The sequence below is a fragment of the Otolemur garnettii genome, unplaced genomic scaffold, assembly GCF_000181295.1.
Source record: "Otolemur garnettii isolate 467f Iridium unplaced genomic scaffold, OtoGar3 scaffold00167, whole genome shotgun sequence".
NCBI lineage: Eukaryota > Metazoa > Chordata > Mammalia > Primates > Galagidae > Otolemur > Otolemur garnettii.
In genome coordinates this window covers 2343783-2364972 of record NW_003852562.1, presented here as the reverse complement: position 1 = coordinate 2364972, position 21190 = coordinate 2343783, and the positions used below count along the sequence as shown (strand labels likewise).

Sequence of the window (21190 nt, the reverse complement as noted above, 5' to 3'; positions counted from 1 at the left end):
TCATTGTTGTTTGGCGGGCCCGGGCTGGGGATTCGAACCCACCTTAGGTGTATGTGGCTGGCACCTTAGCCGCTTGAGCCACAGATGCCGAGCCTGGAGAATAACTCATAAATTGCATGGGCACACCCATGAACATGAACCAACTAACATGAACAAATCTTGCCATCCTGGGTGATTCTTATAAGATCACCTCATCTATGTTGTGATCATTAACTCTATCATGACTTAAGTTACATACAAGTCTACAATAGACCTCAAAAGACCAATATTATGACTGAATGCATTTAAGAAGTGGGTATTATTTCCCTTATTCTGCCTAACAAATGGAATCTTTAATTATTGCTAAACTAAACTGAAAAAAAAGACCAATATTATATACCAATATGGGTCACACAATAACCAAAACATATGATTTTTAATGGAAGCTTAAAACTGAGAGGAGTCTGTCCTTTAAGTGCAAAATCCAATACTCCCTTGATTGCCAGAAAAGAAAAACATAAACACCATACAAAAATTCCAGTGCGGTGGCAATATGGCACTGGACTCCAGACTTGGCTGAGTGAAGGGAACGATACTATCAAACAAACACTGGAAAGATTGCAAGAAGCCTGCAGACCTGGTCTCTTCTGTGATTTCATTAGTGCAACTTTGGAACATCCCTGGGAAGAAAAACCCCAGTTATGGCAGAAGGCTAGTCACCCTTATCCGGAGTTGATACAGAATGAGTGACAGCAGAACGCCCTAGCAGCATCTGGGCAGTAAGTGCAAATGGGAGACCTCAATCAGAGAAGAGGAAATAAAGAGTTTAAGGGAGCCCCAGGCTCAATTTTAAACAAGAGACACAGCTGTGTATCACTGAGAACCAGCTGCGATGAACAGATAAGGCATCTGTGAAGATGAAGGCTTTCCCTTTGAACAAAAGTTTCAAGCCCAGTTGAGTCTAAGTGGTCAACAGACAGACACCTGTGGGCTCCACACACAGTGTTTGCAGTTATAAATCAAAACTCTGCTTTTCTGTGTGCAAAGTGTGGGAACAGTCTCTTTTCTATGTATTGGCCTTTTAATCTGTACATACACACGTCACTAGTACCACCTTTGAATCTGAGAGACAGCAGTACATTTTGGGAGTCTTTTAACATTGTTTTGATGCCTTCAGTGTTAGATTGAGCTCTTCAGGTGTATGAATATGTATTTTAAAAACTAAGAAAATTTGGAAGAGGTCCAACATGATGTTTCTCTACTAGAAATTTGTACAAAGTATTTTATAAATACATTTTCCAATAATAAAAAAAATGGAGAAATTGGATGCTTCTCTTTGAAATAAAACCTGTTTGAAAGCTGCTGTAAAAATGATGACAACAATTATTTGACAACTATAAATAAGAAAGAAATAATAGATTTTTAGGGCTCAGGTGAGCATTTTGAAAACAGAGTAAAATACATTTATATTCAAATTAGGTTCAAACATTTATTTTCATTTCTGCAAAGATTTCACTTATATGGAGTCTTTTATTGAAAAATAATTTGGGCTAACCAGAAAGTCAAGATCACTGAGAAGATTAAGACAGATTATCTGTGTAGGTTAATATGTCCCATACAAAAATAATCATGCAATCATTATTCAGCCTTACTTTCCCACTTAGTAGTTGGCTTCTTTTTGAGGTAAGCACTTATCTTAGAATGAATGAATAAGTTAGAGGGCAAATCCTTTAAAAAATCCAATTTGCCTGATAATTTTAGAGGAATGGATCCTCTTTTCCATGCCATGCTGTTTTGTTTGCTTGACTTTCTCCATCACTAAATAAGAGTGGATATAATGAAGAGATGGCTTTTATTCATCATTCCAGTGCCAAATTCTTTACCAAGAAAAATGTCTTTCTCTTGGGGAAAAGTACTGAGTCAACTATCCTGAGAATTTCAAACTCACTTCTCCATTTGTCAACATTTCCCAAGAGAAATTCTCTTTCCATATTCCGGTGTTACTTTTTCTATGATGAATTTTGCAAAGGCAAAATGGATAAAGGAATCAGAGCACTTAATTATCCTTCAGGGAAAAAAAAAAGCAGTCTTTTTCTTTTGATAATCATCTTAGTTTTTCAAATTAATTTTGACAGTGGGCACTTGGTCTCAAGCAAAAATTTTAAAATTAAACTGGATAAATTTTTTTTACTAGAAATATAAAAATGCTCCCTGCTAGATTTAGTTATTGGAAAACATATTTGGCCGATAGCCTGTATACTAATTTGAAAGATATGTTTTATTTCTAACCAATGTACATAATTTTAAAAGCAAATACTACTAGAGGATTTAATGTAAAAAGCATCAGTCCTGGCCTTTTACCTCCTTGTGACAATTTCCCATTCTCCAGAGACAGCCACTTTAAACTTTTTAGTTCCTTCTAATACTTTGCTGCATATATCAAAAAACTTGACTTCTTGATTTTTAGTAGTTTTTTTGTAGTTGTCCATTAATTATGGTTAGAAAGGAGTCAGTGGCTAGGTGTGGTCGCTGACGCCTGTAATCCTAGAACTCTGGGAGGCTGAAGAGGGAGGATTGTTTGAACTCAGGAGTTTAAGACCAGCCTGAGCAGGAGCAAGACCCTGCCTCTACTAAAAATAGAAGAATTAGCCAGGTGTTGTGGTGGCACCTATAGCTCCAGCTGTGTGGAAGGCTGAACCAGGAGGATCACTTGAAACCAGAAATCTGAGGTTGCTGAGAGCCAGGCTGACACCATGGTACTCTAGCTTGGGGCAACAGAGTGAGATTCAGTCTCTAAATTAATTAATTAATTAATTAATTAAAATTTCTTTTTTTAATACTTCCTTTCCATTCCTCAAGTACTCAAAGTCTCTTTTATTTATGAGACAGCCATATCACAAGTTACATTACATTATTTTACTGTTTACCCTTCAAGCACATGGTGTCCATGAGTATATTGCCTTTCTTTGAAAACTTTTTGATTTCCCTACAGTTGATGATTGCTTCCTTTTTATTTTTGCTTTGTTAAAAATGCCCTAGAAATAATGTACCTTTGCCAGAAATGTAACTCTCCCTGCAGTAGGTTCAAAGCCGCCGGCAACATAGCCTCGTGTGTATGTGGATATTTGTTTTGTTATTCTTTTTTCATAAAGACATAACTCCTGGGGCCCCCTGTTCTTCTGATCCAATTTGTGATGGATGTTCCTTAGGCTTACTGCAGGCCATCATTATTGGAACATCCTTCTGTCTTCTGTGTTAGATTTCTTGTATCCTGGCACTCCACTTTCTGCTTCCTTGGAGCCCCTTATTTTCATTAAGTACATCCTCCCTAACTGCATAAGGCTGGGTTCCTGGAAGGTATTTTTTTTAATATTGTCTGAAAATATTCTAACTTTACCTAAATACCCTCTTAATTGATAGTTTGCCCACATAAACCATTCTATATTAAAACTAATGTTTTGTATCTTTGAGACATTTATTTTTCACATCACTGATTATTATATCATGAGTATGTGTGACTATGTATCATATCTCCTTCTGGATAACATGGGACTATTGTATGTCTATGGCATCATATGGAAACTTCAGTCTTTAGTCGCAGCTTTAAGAGCTCTTGGTTTCATAGCCCCACAAGCTCTCTATGAAATGACTTATACGTTGGAAATAATTTTTTTCCCCAGAATTTTGAAGGCCTTGGCACACTATCTTTTAATTTCTATCATTGTTTTAGGGATACTTTGTAATGTCATTTTTTATTTATGACTCTTTATATGTGACACTTTATTTTCTCTCTGAGAGATTTTTGAATTTTCTTTTTGTCTTTAGTATTACAAAATTTCATGAAAACACGCCTTTTTGGAATTTTTATTTTATTATTTAGAGAACTTTCAATTCAGAAATGTGTGTTATTCAGTTCTGTGGGGTTTTCTTAAAATATTTATTTCATCATTCCCTCTTTTCTGTTTTCATGCTTTTTTCTGGCATTCCTAGTTAAAATAATACTGGAAGTCCTGATACACTAACATTCCCTTTTTACCTATATTTTATATCTATTTGTATTTTCTTCTCTCTAAGATACTTATTAAATTGTAGACTTAAACTCTTCTGTTGAATTTTTGTTTAAATTTTGGACTACATTTTTATTTTCCAAGAACTCTTTGTTAATAATTCTTTCTTAAAAAAATATCACTTTCTGAGGTGGTGCCTGTAGCTCAAAGGAGTAGGGCGCCACCCCCATATGCCAGAGATGGCAGGTTCAAACCCAGCCCTGGCCAAAAACAGCAAAAAAAAAAATTTTCTGAATGCATTTTTCCTCTTAAATCTGTGAAGACAATATAGTTTTTAAAAGATTTGTTTTCTGCTCTATTTGTTGTCTATGAGTTCTTTTTCTTTGTTTTTAGTCAGTTTTGTTCTTCTATGTTAGACTTTTCCAATGATCGTGTTTGAAACAGTCAGACCATGGGCTTCCAAGGCAACCACTATTGTACTCGAAGGTGACTGACAGACTCCAAAGTCTTTCATGAAAACAATTCCTTGGGCTTCTCTTGCTAAGTTTTTCCTGTCTACAAATATGTAATCAGGCGGGAAAAAATTTATTTTTCCTGCCTCAGTCAAAAATTAATGCTATTATGAAAACAGACATCTAGCTCATAAGATCAGAGAACAGTGAGACCCTGAAATTTCACTTTGGACCCATATGGGATGTTTTTACTTTCATAAGTGAGCACACTCTCTGCATGTGTGCCTTCCACGCAGTGGAAGGAATGGCAAACCCATGCTGAGAACTGGAACATTTATATGCCATAGGATGGGTGAAATTACAATCAAAAGGGGAATTAACTATAAGGAGCTAAAATATAAATAATCCTTTAATAGATTTTTGATGAGCATTTGGTCAATTTTGAAGCAGTTTTGTGAAAGTTGGGCATAAATTCAGTGGACATTTTAAAAGGTGGAATACCTACCTCTATAAGGAAATTATTCCTTCACTTGTATGTTTTTTCAGGTGTTTCTACAGTGAGTTTTTATAACATGATTATATATATATATATATATAATGCCAATATATAGATATGCATACATATATACATACATGTATACATGTACTCTCATACATATATATATACATGTAAATATACATATACATATCATCATGATATAGCCCTTACAGTGATAATGCTGGACCTGCCTACATTAGGCCCAGCAAGACCCTGCTGTGCTAGAACAGTGTCATTGCAATTCTCTTCCTACAGCAGATACTAGTGACTAAGAACAGGCTGAAATCTGCTCTTGTCCGAGGTCACCTTGGTTGTAAAACCATTTTGCCAACAAATTTTAGCCAAACAAATAGGCTTCAACTGAGTCTAGGGGTGGGAAGGGATGGGGAAGGCAGGGAGGGGAGTTGTTAAAAAGTAGCCACTGAAAACTTTAAAACAAGAGCAAATAACAAGAGCCAAGATATTAAGGAGAAGGATGTGTGGAAATTATAAATATTTGTATGAGAACATCCAAGTGAGAGGAAATTGTTGCAACTGAGCGCAAAATGTGGTTGTCCAGTAAAGAAATGAGACAAAAAGACTCCATAATGACTTTAATAGTTTTTATTACTTTATAAAAGAAAAAGTATCAATTCATCAGGAAAGAGCTAATGTTTCTTGCTACATGATTTTAAGTAGTTTTAAGCACATAGTTTCTTATTATGATGATATTTTATTTCATTTCTTTTTATACTAGCTTTGATTATTAAATCTAGGAGATTAAAGGCTATGATTTTTTTTCTTCTTTGTCTTTACACTCCCAGTAATAAATATCGCACCTAGAAGAGATACTGTTAGCGGAATGAATCAGCAATATAATCATCAGGCATAAAGGGCTTTTGTAACATTTAAAAACTTAATAGTCGATTGTACATCTGGGAAAGTATTTCTATGAAGCACAAAGTGATATAATTCAGGATAAAAATTTTAGGTACTCTGACTTCTTATAGAGGTGGAACTTAGAAACAGGGAAAATTATTAGTTAAGTCATCAAAAAATCTCGACTTTCTTCAGAAGAATCTTTTGTCAAGATTAGGATGGTAAGTAACTGAAAATTGAAAATATAAATGAGTGCTTAAGGTATAGATAGTTCTTTGGTTTTGACTAGAAAAAGGGTCCTTACAACTTAGTTTCTAAGTACAAAGAAAACAAGGGTGGCATTTTATTTTTAAAAATAACATTTTAAAGTGAAGAGATCTTTAAATTCATATTTTTGCCCATATAGAAAACCATACCAACTTGGTTATACTACCAGAGGATATTTAGATGTAGGGTCAAAACCAAACTTTGTAAAATAACAGTTTTAGTTCTGCTTTAAGCCCAATAAAAATCTTGGAGTTCTGCAACACAAATAAATCACCAGAGTTGCTAGATTCAAAGAAGGGATCAAGATTATAGACTTTGAAATCAGGTGACATGGGATTAAAGCTCTGGTTCACACACTTCCTACCTGCTCTGTGACCTTGTATTAGATATAATACTAGACATTATTCTTTCACAGGCTTAAGTGAGGATAAATAGAATGACAAGCTCTTAGCATGGAGTGTGGCCTATGTAGTTTAGTGAGTAGTCATTATATATAGGTAGTCATTATAATTTCTTTGGGAAAAAATAATAAAATGGTTAGAGAAAAATTTTGAGCCTCTCTAGACCCACAGGGAGAACTTATACTCACAGAATATAAAGAAATAATCTGTAGAATGTATTTTTTTTTCTTTCTTTTTTTAAGAGACAGAGTCTTTATTGCCCTTGGTAGAGTGCCATGGAGTCACAGCTCACAGCAACCTCCAACTCCTGGGTTTAGGCAATTCTCTTGCCTCAGCCTCCCAAGTAGCTGTGACTACAGGCACCCGCCACAACGCCCAGCTATTTTTTTGTTGCAGTTTGGCCGGGGCCAGGTTTAAACCTGCCACCCTTGGTATATGGGGCCGGCGCCCTACTCACTAAGCCAAAGGAGCCGCCCTGTAGAATGTATTTTTAAGTGAAATTCATATAGATAATGAAGAGTCATATAGGTAAATAGCTCAAATAATAATTTTAGATTTCAAACAAATAATTATTTTAGTTGAGCTCTTCTCACTTAGGCAGAACAAGTCATCTGCACAGTAGTATTTGTGTGTTACCTAGCTGCTTTTTTTCTGGAAAGCAGAGATCAAGTCCCTTAAACTCTGTACCATGTTACTCAGGTGTGAATTAGAAAGCTGGAGGAATAAGAAATATTCTGGATTGATGACATTTAAGATGTGCATTTGCCCTTTCAAAAGGCCATTAGTGTCCATTGTTTCTCAAAGTGGTTTGATTAAAGTTCCAAGGAGTGTTCAGAGCCTGCCCTGATTCACAGTTGTGGCTTATTTTTTATGTTAAGGGAAAAATGACTTTTATGGGACTCTACAACTCTGAAATGATAATGTAAGACTTCTGGACAGTGATTACACATATAGTAAACACTGCTCTTGTCATACCAGCACTTGTGTAGGTTTGTAAGACTTGGGGAAAAGGTAAATCCAGTACTCATAGCACTGGGCTGGGTTACAGATGGGCCAGAATGTAGAGGGAAGCTGCTCCCTAGCCACCAACTCTGTGCTTTGTTTTTGTTGAGATTTATTCATGCTTCCTACTTAGGGAAGAAGCTTTTCCAAAGCAGGATAACTCTGGCCCCTTACCTAGAAGAGAGTGGCATATGCAGCAAAGAAAGCAGGGCAGCAAGAGCTGGGAAAAGCAGGGACTAAGAGTCTGATCTTGACAAGATATTGATGGCTATTTAACAATGAATTTTCTTGATGAGGTAGCACTTAGTTGTGTTTCTAGACAAGAATCATTTGGTTGAAAATCTAGACAACCAAAGTGTTTGTATTTGCCTATTAGACAACACTATTTTAATACACGCTGAGCTGATGTATCAGTCGTTCAATCAGAAGGATAGAACTACCTTATTAAGGGCTGTGTTGCTAGGGTTTGATCTTAGGTATTGTGGAGCTGGTTAAGTATATCTATAAGGCTCTGTCCTTCACCCTGGATGCTGGAGCTTGCAGTCTACATGCAGGCCATCAAGAAGTATATAATGACTAAAATAGAACTGACCTGCTCACATTTACAAACTTCCACACTGGTGTCTCAAGATTATGTAAAATAATGGTCATCCAGATGGCTCAGAATATGCTTATATTTTCAGCTTATAAACACATTTATTTTAATTTTAAGAAAATTCTAAACCACTGTGAATTAGTCTAAAATCTTTAGGAATTTGTGAACCTCCAGTTTGATAAACATTGTTATATGTAATAATTGAGAAAGTAAAGAATCAGACAGACTCGATTCAAATTCTGCCTGTACTACTCACATATTAGCTGTGATATGACAAGTTCTTAAAGTGTTTATACCTCTGTTTCCTCACCACAAAATAGTTAGTAATGCATATATGTACACCATGGAATACTATGCAGCCATAAAGAAAGATGGAGACTTTACCTCCTTTATGTTTACATGGAAGGAGCTGGAAAATATTCTTCTTAGCAAAGCATCTCAAGAATGGAAGAAAAAGTATCCAATGTACTCAGCTCTACTATGAAACTAATTTATAGCTTTCATAGGAAAGCTATAACCCAATTTTAGCCCAAGAATAGGGGAAAAGGGAAGAGGGAGGGGAGGGGAGGGGGGAGGATGGGTGGAAGGAGGTTGATGGGTGGGATCACACCTATGGTTCATCCTATAAGGGTGCATGTGAATCTCTCTAAATGTAGAATATAAATGTCTTAACACAATAACCAAGAAAATGACTTGTTAATGAAGACTATGTTAACCAGTTGGATGAAAGTATTTCAAATTGCATATAGAAACAGCACTCTGTACCCCATGATAGTATTAATGTACACAGCTATGATTTAATAAAAAAAAAAGTAGTACACATATATAATACATTGATTGGAAGAATTCAATGAGTAGTGCACTAATTCAGCAAATGTTTATTAAGAATTTATAATGTGCCCAGAAAAATTCTAGGCCATTGACATGTAACAACGAACAAATGTAGTTACTATATTCCACTAAGTGAAGACAGAGAAAAAAATAACATGTATACTCACACATAACATTAGATAGTGATATGAACTAGGAAGAAACAAAACAAAAAGCAAGACTTGGAGACAAGATGAATGGGAGGTACTGTTTTATAAAAGCTAGGCAAGGAGGTCGTAATTGCTATCTATGTATGGAGAAGCAAAATATTATCCCCAAAGTAAGCAGCTTAAAGAAAAACATATTAATTTTTTTCTCAGAGTTTCTGTGGATCAAGAATTAAGATGAGGCTCAGCTTTAGGATTTCTAACAAGCTTGCAATCATGAAGTCAGCAAGGGCAAGGGTCTCATCTGAAGGCTTGGCTAGGGAAGCTCCCTTATGTAGTGTTGACTAGACCTCTTTCTTTCCCTGGGAGCTGTTAGGTTGAGCACCCCAAGCCCATGCTGACTGGGGAACAGATGCTGCACCTAGATCTTTGTCACATGGGCCTTACCAACATGGTGGCTTGTTTCATTAAAGCCAATAAGAGAGAGATTCTGCTACTAAGACAGAGTAGCAATCTTTACAACCTAGTCATGCAAATGATATCTGTTCAATGTTGCTATACTGTATTGGTCAGAGCATTATTCCAAGAAAGGGAATTATATAAGGCAACTCTGGACAGCATCTTAGAAGCTGCTTGCCATAGAGGGTCTCTCTGCAGAGGAAATATTTATTTAAATGAGTATGTATGTAACTCAAAGAAGACTAGAAAGGAATAGGAATAGTAAGTGGAAAGAATTAGAAGTAAGAGTGTCTCTGATGTGCCCAATAAACAGAATGAAAAGTTGTGAAGTTGCTGGAGCAGCGGAAGGGAGGTGGGGGTGGTGGTTACAGAAGATAGAGAGGCTGATCCATGAAAGATCTTGAAGTTCATGGGGAAATTTTTGGATTTTATTCTGAGTGAGGTAAGATGGCATTAGAAGACTAGAAGGAGGTGGTTTACCTCTGACAGGCTTTGGCTACTGTGGGGTGGTGGTAGTGAAATAAAAGTGGAATAAGGGGTTCTAAGTGAGAGGTAAGGAAGTGGTCCAGGTGAGTAATGAGGGTTGCATGCGAAGGGGAGGTGGTAACAGTAACTGAAAAATAGAAAGCACTTGATCAGTGTCAGCTACAATATTATGATTGCCTTTGTTTCTTAGACCTATGAATCTCAAATAATTATACATGTGAGGAATTGCTATAAATATAGAGTTGAGGCTCTCCCTACATGGACAGTGACTTAGCATGTTTTGAGGGTAGGGTAGTAGAACATAAATCTGTATTTTAGACATTTTAATTATTCTGATGCAGGTTATTCATGGCTACATATTGAGAAACACTACCTTTGTTATTGTCATTATTTTTCACAGAACACAAAGTAAAAGTGATATGAATATCCCCACACACATGCACACACACACATTGGAACTCCTGAATTAATTCTTCAGTGAAGTCTGGCATACATTTGAATATTTGGGTGGTTTCTTTTAAAGAATACAGTGACCGTATTCAGGGAAGTACTTTCCCTACACTGGTTCCTACAGCCAAGTTGCCATGAAGATAGAGTGAAATGTGGGGATATATTTCTTTTCTTACCCAGTTTCTCCAGGAAACTCTGAATTCAGGTCTGCAGATGTGTCTCTGTTTTAATCAAATATCAGGGTGTCTTATAAGGAAACGTGTTGCATAAATTACCAGGACAGGTATTGGGAACTAGAATTGTTTCTCTCATATGGTCTTAACAATGACATCAGTGTGTGACATATTGTTAACAACCTAAAAATTAGAAAAATGACTTAGTTTTATGATAAACCAGACATGCTGATTGGACAACTCAGCTTTGCTGGTAAAATGTAAAATCATGCTCAGTCAAGCCGGTGACGTCTGTGTCTGGTTCTTCTAGTACATGTGTGTGAGGAGCAGCTTTGCTTATTTCCATAATTCCTCAGTTGAAGGGCACATATTTTAGAAATCATTAGATTAGAAATCATAACCTTTTTTTCCTTTAGTTCATCACAGTTTTAAAGTTACATTAAAATTTACCTTCATAATCAAAAATTTTAAGAATAAAATGTTGTCTCTTACCTATTCCAGAATCCCTGTCCCATTTCTTAGTGTCAACTAATATTAACTCTTCTTGTCTATACTTCTAGAAATTTTTCATGTATATGCAAAGTCCTTTTGTTTTTCCAAATAGAATCATAATATATATATTCCTTTTTATACCATGCATTTTTTGCTGTATATATTTTTTCCTGTGAAAAATTAAATACATTTTTTTCTTTAAACCGAAAGAAGTACTATAAAAAGATTCCATCATCAAAAAGAAGGAGACAGTGTAATGCTAAGTCTCCATTTTACCTAGTAATGCTGGACATCCTAGTTCCCTTCCCCAGAAGAACCCCTTGTTATCCACATCTTGTCTACCCTTCTAGAATGGTCAGTGCATGTACATGCATGAGATGCATCTATGTCACTGTTTATGGTCCTGTGTTTTGTTTTGGTTTTTTCTCACTTTGTTGCCCTCAGTAGAGTGCCATGGTATCACAGTTTACAACCTCCAAAACTTGGGCTCAAGCAATTCTCTTGCCTCAGCCTCCCAAGTAGCTGGGACTACAGGCACCCACCACACTGCCCAGCTATTTTTAGAGATGAGGTCTCACTCTGGCTCAGGCTGGTGTCAAGCCTCTGAACTCAGGCAATTTACCTGCCTCAGCCTTCCAAGTGCTGGGATTACAGGCATGAGCCACCATGCCTGGCTCTGGTCCTATATTTTTAAAATCACAGTAAGCATTCCACATTGTATATCAAATCAGCACATTGTACCTCATAAAAGCATTAATATATACAGTTATGATTTAATAAAGAATTGAAAAATAAAATAAAAATTTGTTGATATAAAAAATGAACAAATAAATAAAATCATAGTACTTCTTTGCATCTAGATAGAAGACAAACTATTCATAAGCAAATTTGAGGTACCTCTCTGCCTGCTCTAGAAGAGAAATAATGACTCTGAATTTAGTGGAACTGAACACCCAATAACAACTCAAGCACATGTGCTCCCCAGAAAAAGGTACAAAAGGGTGCAGTTTTTAGTTTAACAGAAGCTTGGCCTAAAAACTCAGAGATAAGGAAAGCTCTCTGTGAGTTTATCCTGGACCAGAAACAGATTAAGATGCAAGAAACACTCTGACTTATTGAGATTGTAGAACAAAATTAGACTTGGCTTCCAGTAACTGGAAAGAAGTTCTGGTCTCCTAGGCTTGGCTCCATCTGACTTTTCCTGTTATTTCTGGAGATGTGCAGTTGGTGCCCAAATGGTTGGCTGGACAGTACCCTTTCTGAGCATAATAAAAACTTGGCTAATCTTCTCAAATAAAATAAAAACAATGGTATTACCTTTTATAAGATTCTTTGTAGGAAAAGGTAAATGAAAGCCCTTAATGCTGAAACTGCATCAAGAAACAGCCTTTAAAACTTTAGCAGGTCAAGGTGAAGGAAAGCAGGTTGTGATGCTGCTACGCTCTGAGCCCAAATTCTGTGATTTTTAGAGTCAGTGGAAAGTGTTCTTTGAGTCCATCGTTCTCTTTCTTTATTGTTCTTTCCAATTGTAGTGAATAGCCATGGGGCCCTGAGCTCTTATTTATTAAGATACCTTTTAAAAATCTACTTAAAATGGTTTAACTTCTCATCCAAACTATATGGCAAACAGCATAAGTAACAGTGAGAACATGGGGATCCCTTAGCCTGTAGGATGACATTCACCAATTGCATTGTTTTGAAGGCTAATGTCACTAAGACTTTGGACTGTTTATTTGTAATTCATGTACCTTATGAAAAAATCTAAACCATTTTTGTTGATTGGCATCATCAGATTTAAAAAGTTATATAAATGAAGATATAATGTATACATCATCAAATACATTCTCTTTGAGAAACCGACCTCCCATATTCTTAAATATTCATACATATTTAAGAATACTGTAAATATCTTGAATTCTGAGAATTTCTTTTTAGAAGTGATGAGTCTCCTTGTAATTGTAGGTAATAGTCACAAGAAAATAAGACATGAAGGTCACAAAGAGAAATCCTTGCTAGAGGTATGAATTCTGACTACTTCTAGATCAGGAAAATTCCCTCCCAGGACCCTTGATAGGGGCTATTGATATACTTTCCTATTACCTCAACCTTGCCCATAAATCACAGGACAGAATATACACAGAGTCTGTTTCTTGAGCCAAAGAATGAGTGAGAAAGAAAGAGAAAGAAAGGTTAAAACATTGGTTATTGATTCTTTTGGCAGGAGAAATTACAGTAACTTCTCTTCCTCTGCAGTTAAATCCATGTCCTAACTATAACCTCTCTTTCTTTGAAAAGCCCAAGAAACACACACAGAATTTTAGGATTACTTCTTTGATTGAAGCAGTTAAATCAAAATATTATCTTTTATGGGAGGTTGAATTGGTATTTAGACCGCTGCTATGAAGTTTTCCATTTTGGCTGTTTCCTCTGGGACCCATTGCTCAGTAACGGCTTTCTCTCCTTAGGGAACCAGAATTTCAGAGGCAAATCTGATTAGAACAGACAAACATTGGCTGGCAAAGCCCATGGACACCTTATATGCTTTAAGATATGACAAAAATGAGGCCCAATTACTAGGTCTATTACTCAATTTTGACCCAGTTATTTTCCTAGAAGTGATACATACACATGATAAAATTTGCCTTGTACACATTTACATTTGTTGGTATAGGAAAAAGAAATTGAAACAGATTTAATTATTTCAAAGTCTTTTTTTAAATAATAATCTTCATTGCTTTACTATTCTTTCTACTAGGTGCATGAAAGCGTGTTTGTATTTTTGTGATTTAATAGTTGGTAAGCAAGCTTGAAACACTTTAAAGCAAAACAATGAAAGACGGAATTTCATTCCAATTGCCCTGCATTTTCTGTGCTAATGATGTTCCTGGTTCTATAGTTGCTCATTTGTTATATTCAAGCTTTCAAAGTCATTTCTATTCCTTGTCCTTATTAGGTAAGGTTTAAGGATTAGTATAAAGATACAATTAGATATCTGACTGATGCTAGTATTACCAGGATGATTGAAAACTAAGCAATTGGTGTCTGTTCTCACCTGACTTTGGAAACAAATAGATAAAAACATACATTGGGGGAAGTACAAACATACATACATCTCTGTTCAATAAATGCTGCTGGAAAAACAGGCCAGCCACATGTAAAAGACTGAAACAGGTTCTGTAGCTCTCACTACTCACAAAAATTAACTCATAGTGGATAAAAGAAAATGTTGGAAAAAATTTTATTGATATTGCCTTAGGAAAAAATTCATGGAGAAATCCCCCCAGTCACAGTAACAACACAAATAAATAAATGAGATGTGATCAAAATTAAAAGCTTCTGCACAGCTAAAGATACAATCAAAAGAGCAAATAGATATTTGCATGCTATACATCTAATAAAGGACTGATAACCAGAATCTACAAAGAACTCAAGCAAATCAGCAATAAACACCCAGACAACCCCATTAACCCCATTAACCCCATTAAAAAGTAGGCAAAAGACATGAACAGAAACTTTTCAAATGAAGATATACAAATGGCCAACAAACTCATGAAAAAAATTCTCAATGTCTCCAATCATTAGGGAAGTCCAAATCAAAATCCTTGCTAATCTTATGTGATTTAGAAAGTTTCTACATATTTTCAAAATACAGTAGAACCTCTGTAAGCTGACCACTGAAAGGACTGCAACAAACTGCTCAACATATAGAGGTAGTCAACAAAAGAACTTCCATTGAGTATATGTCGTCCATTCCTGGTCTATGAAATTAAGTTGACTTAAGGAGGTGGTCAGTATGGGGAGGGGTCAACTATGAAGGTTCTACTATAATAAGTGAATAATAATTTATAGTAAATATCTCTGTGTATTTATAATGTTATAATAATACATATTCCCCTTCATTATGAACTATCAGTTTTATTATTGCCAGCATATTTATTGTATTTGTATTGATTATATTATAAATTTCATCAATTCTGTTCTTTTGGAATGTTCTGACACTCAGTTCACTCTGTATGCCTTGCCTTTGTTTCTGCTTTATTTGAGATTTAAACCATTAATTGTATTGTGTTAATTCCCTTGAAACCATTTAGTCACCAAATTTTCATATGCTTACATGTAATATACACTATACACATACTTCCTGAAGGCATTCTGTAAGTGATGGTTGATACTGATAAAATGTAATTTTTGCATATTATATAGAATTTATGTCAAAGCACAAAGACCTTCCTTTGGAATTAGTCGTTCATAGAGCTTAAAAATCTTGCCAGAGCATAAATAGCTTATCCTAGTTTTAATTATTTATCTATATCTTAAGCCTTATTCTTGAGCTTGTGAGACTGAATAGCTTTGAATTTGCCTAATGATTCTTATGTAGAATGGGACAATCATTCCTTAGTCTCCCTCATCCATTCCTTTTCCTATTTTCCACCCCACTCACAGGCTCCAACAAATACCGTGTTTCCCCAAAAATAAGACCTACCCCCAAAATAAGCCCTAGCAGAATTTCTATGCATTTGTTAAACATAAGCCCTAACCCAGTAATAAGACCTCAGTGCGGACTGGTAAGAAAGACTGGAATACCTTTTATCTGCCACAGCTCCTTTCTCCGCACTTGCACGGGTGCGCATGTGGTAACCGTGGTCACAGGCATCCTGTTGCACACGTGCAAAAGGCTAGGGGAAAGGAGTTCATGCATCGCTAGCGCCAGCCCCACCAACAAGTTTGGCTCCTCCTGTCAGGTTCCAGAAGAAGATGACTTAACCGTATTTGAATAAATGTAGATTGTTGTATTATACTTAATAAAAATAAGACACCCCCAGAAAACAAGCCCTAGTGTGTCTTCTTGAGAAAAACTAAATAGAAGATAGTGTCTTATTCAGGGAAACATGGTATCAGCTAGTCAAATAAGAGGGTCAGCGAGGTTCCTGGGTGTAGATCTACACATACACATTTCTTAGCATCTCCACTTGTACCAATGCCGCATTGTACCTCCTGCTTATTTTTCAGAGTGGATACTGTAATTGTTGCTGAATCTTCTCATTTCCTCATGAAGTCACCATATCCTGATGATTTTTAAAAATGTCTCTGATGTCCTTTTCCTCCTTTCCTGCTGTCATCCTTTTGGTAGGAGGCCAATCCACCGTGTCTTAAATATTATGACAGCTTCTTATTCATTTTTTTGCTGAACAACATTTTGCTCAATGCCGTCTTGTGTCAGGGCCGGACGTTGCCCTGGGGACACATGTATGAAAAGACAGCAAGTGTTCAGAAAGGGTTCTCAGTCTATGGGGAAAGCAAACATGAAAACAGAAAAAGTGTAAGCCAATTTGGATAAGTGCTGTAATGAAAGTAAAAACAAGTGTTTCAGAAACCCAGAGGAAGAGGGGATTCATTGCCTATCAACTGAATTTGTAAATTGTATACAAATTTTAACACCTCAGCCAAATAAAACTCTCATGTCCCACCTGCTGACTGCCCTGCCCATTTCTGCTCTTTCATCTTCTATAAAAGTATTTTGGTCTCTCTTCTCCTCTTCTGCCTGTGATTTCCCTGACACATACAGATCAGACTGCAAGTGTTACATCCATGGTTCATATCTAATCATGAATCTGCTAGTTCTTTTCCCTGTCCTTCCCTTTCATTCTTGTCCCATGTATAATGTGCTCTCCCCTCAATTGTTTACTCACTTCAACAACCTCCTTTTCCAACCACTCAATGCTTCCTCCTCCAGTTATCATTTTACAACAAATCTTTCTTTTTTTTTTTATTAAATTATAGCTGTGTACATTAATACTATCATGGGGTACAGAGTGTTGTTTCTATATACAATTTGAAATACTTTCATCCAACTGGTTAACATAGCCTTCATGTCATTTTCTTAGTTATTGTGTTAAGACATTTATATTCTACATTTAGAGAGATTCACATGTACCCTTATAGGATGAACCATAGGCACCATTTCAATATACATATCTGCATATAATTCTCTCTTGAACTACCTCGCCCAAATGAAAACTCTCATTCTTTCCAAGGACTCCATCTTTCTTGCAGTTCCTCTTTCTCTCTCTCTTTCCTTCTCTCTCTCCCTCCTTCCCTCCCTTCCTTCCTTCATTTCATCCTTCTTTTTTTTTTCTTTCTTTCCCCCTTCCCTCCACTTTCCCTTCACTTCTTTTTTCTTTCCTCCTTCTCCTTCTTCTTTGAATCTGGGTAATTTATTTGGGAAGTGATTCCAGGAAGCATCAGAAGGGAAGCAGAGAAGCCAACAAGGTAGGTGTATGGGGACTCTAGGAAGCTTAGTCTCTTCCTCTTATTAAGACCTGAAGTATGTCAATTGACTATTGTAATGTCCCTAAGATCAGTTCCACTGCCAGTACATTGGTGTTTCATCCTTGTTACTCATTTTTATCTCACCTATTTACTGCATGAGGCTCCTTGCTGATTTCCCTGCTCCTACACTGCCTTGCACCTAGTACCAGGGTTGATTTTCCTAAAGCATGCTGTGATCATGATCTTTCCCTCCTCAAATATCTTTTGCTATTTACATTTTTATTTCAATATATTAAGAGGGTGCAAATGTTTTAGGTTACAAGGATTGTTTTCAAAATGCTTGAGGCCTAGCTTACATGTACCTATTATCCAAACAGTGTTCATTGTACACATTAAGAAGGTTTTGCTCCTTCACTCCTCTCCCCTCCCCTGCTTGATTTCTACAGGTTTTGTTGCCCTTTGTGTACATGTGTGCTCATCAGTTAGTTCCAATTTGAATAGCGAGTTTGTTGTCTACTCCATTCTTCTTCTTTTTTTGTTAGTTTGTTTGTTTTTGAGACAGAGTTCCACTCTGTTGCCTTGGGTAGAGTGCCATGGCATCATCATAGGTCATAGCATTTTGGGCTCAAGCAATCCGCTTGCCTCAGCCTCCTGAGTAGCTAGGACTACAGGCACCCACCACAATGTCCAGCTAATTTTTCTATTTTTAGTGGATATGGGGTTTTGTTCTTGTTCAGGCTGGTCTCAAACTCCTGAATTAAAGGAATCCATCCACCTCAGCCTCCCAGAGTGCTAGGATTATGTGAGCCACTGCATTTAGAGTTTGGTTACTCCATTCTTGAGATACATTACTTAAGAGAATGGTCTCCAGCTCCATCAAGATTGTTGAAAAGGAAAAATTCATCTTTTTATAGTACTCCAAGGTATACATATACTACATTTTATTAATCCATTCACGAAATAATAAACACTTAGGTTAGTTACACATCTTTGCAATTGTGAATAGTGGTGCAATAAATAAATATTCAAGTGCAGGTGTCTTTTTGATGAAAATTCTTATTTTTCTTTGGGTAGATAGCCAGTAGGAGAATTGCTGAATCAAATGGTCTGTATACTTTATGTACTTTGAAGAATCCCCCTACTGTTTTTCATACAGTTCGTAATAATTTGCAATCACGCCAACAGTGTACAAGTGTTCCTTTCTCTCTGCATCCATGTCAGCATCTATTAGACTTTTCAATAACAGCAATTCTAACATGGATAAGGTGAAAACTCATTGTGATTTTATTTTGCACTTTCCTAATGATTGGTGACATCAAGTATTTTTTCATATGTTTGTTGGACATTTGTCTTTATTCTTTTGAGAAGTTTCTGAACTGTCCACTTTATAATAGGGTTGTTTGTTTTCCTCTTGTTGATTGCTTGAGTTCTTTGTAGATTCTGGATATTAGCCCTTTATCAAATGTGTAGCTTGCAAATATCTTCTCCCATTCTGTAGGTTGCATGTTTGCTTTGTTAATTGTTTCTTTAGCTGTGCAGAAGCTTTTAAGTTTTAAAAAATTCTGTTCATAAATATTTGTTTTTTCTATGATGATCCCTGGGCGTTAGTCATAAATTCTTTGCCTTGGCCAATATCTAGAGGAGTTTTCCCCACATTTTCCTCTAGAATTCTTATAGTTTTGTGTCTTAGATTTAAGTATCTTATCTATCTTGAACTAACTTTTGTGAGTGGTAAGAGGAATGGGTCCTGTTTAATTCTTTTCAATGAAGCTTTCCAATTTTCCCACCACCATTAATTGAATAGGACTTCTTTTTCTACTCTTTTCCCCAGTATACATTGTTGTTTTCTTTGCCAAAGATTGGTAGATGGTTTTTTCTGGTTTCTTTATTCTGTTCTATTGGTCTATGTCTTTTATTTTTGTGCCAATACCAGATATTTTGGTTACTGTAGTCTTGTAATATAGTTTGAAGTCTAGTAATGTGATGCTTCCACTTTTGCCATTTTTGCTTAAGATTACTATGGCTATTCAAACTTTTTCTGGTTCCAAATAAAGCATAGAATTATTTTTTCTAGGTGAATGAAGTAAGACTTTAGTAACTTGATGGGAATTGCCTTGAATGTGTATATCCCTTTGGATAGTATGGAAATTTTAACAGTGTTGATTCTACCAATCCACAAGCTTGATATCTTTTTCCATTAGTTTATAACTTCTGTAATTTTTTTCCTCACAGTTTTATAGCTATCTTTGTACAGATATCACATCCTTTTCTAAGCATGTTTCTAGATATTTCCCTTTCTTTGTAGCTATTTTGAATGGGATTGAGTCTTTGATTTGACTCTCAGCTTGACTATTATTGCTGTATAGAAATGTTATAGATTTATGTACACTGATTTTATCTCCTGAGACATTGCTGAAAATTCCAAAAGAATTTTATCAATTCCAAAAGACTCTTGGCAGAGTCCTTGGGGTTTTCTAGATACATAGTACAAGATCATATTGTCAGCAAAGAACTATAGTTTTGTTTGTTTCAGATTAATATGGAGGTACATATGGTTATGTTACATAGTTTGCTTTTGTACAGTTAAAGTCTGAGTTGTGGGTGTATCCTTCATCCGGAAAGTGTGCAATATACTTGTGTAGCATACTCATTGGGAAGGAATTTACCCATCTTCGTCCCCCAACCTCCTACCTGAGTTTCATTGAGTTTTTTCTCTTATGTGAGCTTGTAGGTGTTAACCTAGTAATTCCCATTTAGTACTGAATGCATGCAAAGTTTTTTTGTTTTGTTTTTTTTTTTATAGCTGACCTCCTCTCTCCTGATTTGGATATCCTTTATTTCTTTCTCTTGCCTGATTGCTCAGGCTAGATAGGACTTCCAGCACTATGTTGAATAGAAGTGGTGACAATAGGAACACTCATCTTGTTCCAGTTCTTAGGGGGAAATTCTTTTGAATTTTTTTCCATTCAGTATATTTTGGTCTGTGGGTTTGTTCTATATGGCTTTTACATGTAGTAAATCTGAGATGTGTTTCTTCTATGCCTAGTGGGTTAAGGGTCTTTATCATGAAAAGGTGTTGGATTTTTTGAAATACATTGTCTACATCTAGTGAGATAATCCTATGGTCCTTGCTTTTGTTTCTGTTCATGTTGTGGATCACATTTATTGATTTACATATGCTGAACCATACTTGCATTCCTGGGATGAAGAACACTTGGTCCTTCTGGATTATTTTTGTGATGTGCTGTTGAATTCAATTTGCCAGTATTTTATTTAGGATTTTTATAACTATGTTCATAAGGGTGGGTGGTGTGTGTGTGGGTGTGTATGCATTTGTGTGTATTCTTTCCTGGTCTGGATTTGGTATCAAGGTGATATTGGCTTTGTAAAATGAGTTGGGGAGCATTTCCTCCTTCTCAATGTCATGGAATAATTTCTGTAGTTGAGGTGCCGGGCTTGAATTCAGCAGTGAATCCGTCTGGCCCAGGGATTATTTTTGTTAGGAGGTTTTTTTATTACTACTTCAATCTCACTGTTCATTATTCATATGTTCAAGAGTTCTGTTTCTTCCTTGTTAGGTCTTGGGAGGTTGTGCATTTCTGGTAACCTGTCCATTTCCTCTAGGACATCTAATTTATGTGTGTAGAAATTTACATAGTATTCATAAATGATTTGTATTTTTGCAGTTTCAGTTGTAATGTTATTTTTCATTTCTAATTGAGTTTATTTGGGTTCTTTCTCTTCTCTTCTTCATTAATCAAGCAATAGGTCTGTTGATTTTGTT

General features: G+C 36.1%; 1 non-coding gene across 1 annotated transcript; it reads right to left on the bottom strand.

The window, feature by feature from the left end:
- Positions 1-3502: 3502 nt before the first annotated feature.
- Positions 3503-3631, bottom strand: LOC111728553. Its single transcript, XR_002775810.1, has one exon. It is a non-coding gene; the product is annotated as a small nucleolar RNA SNORA25 (small nucleolar RNA).
- Positions 3632-21190: the final 17559 nt, after the last annotated feature.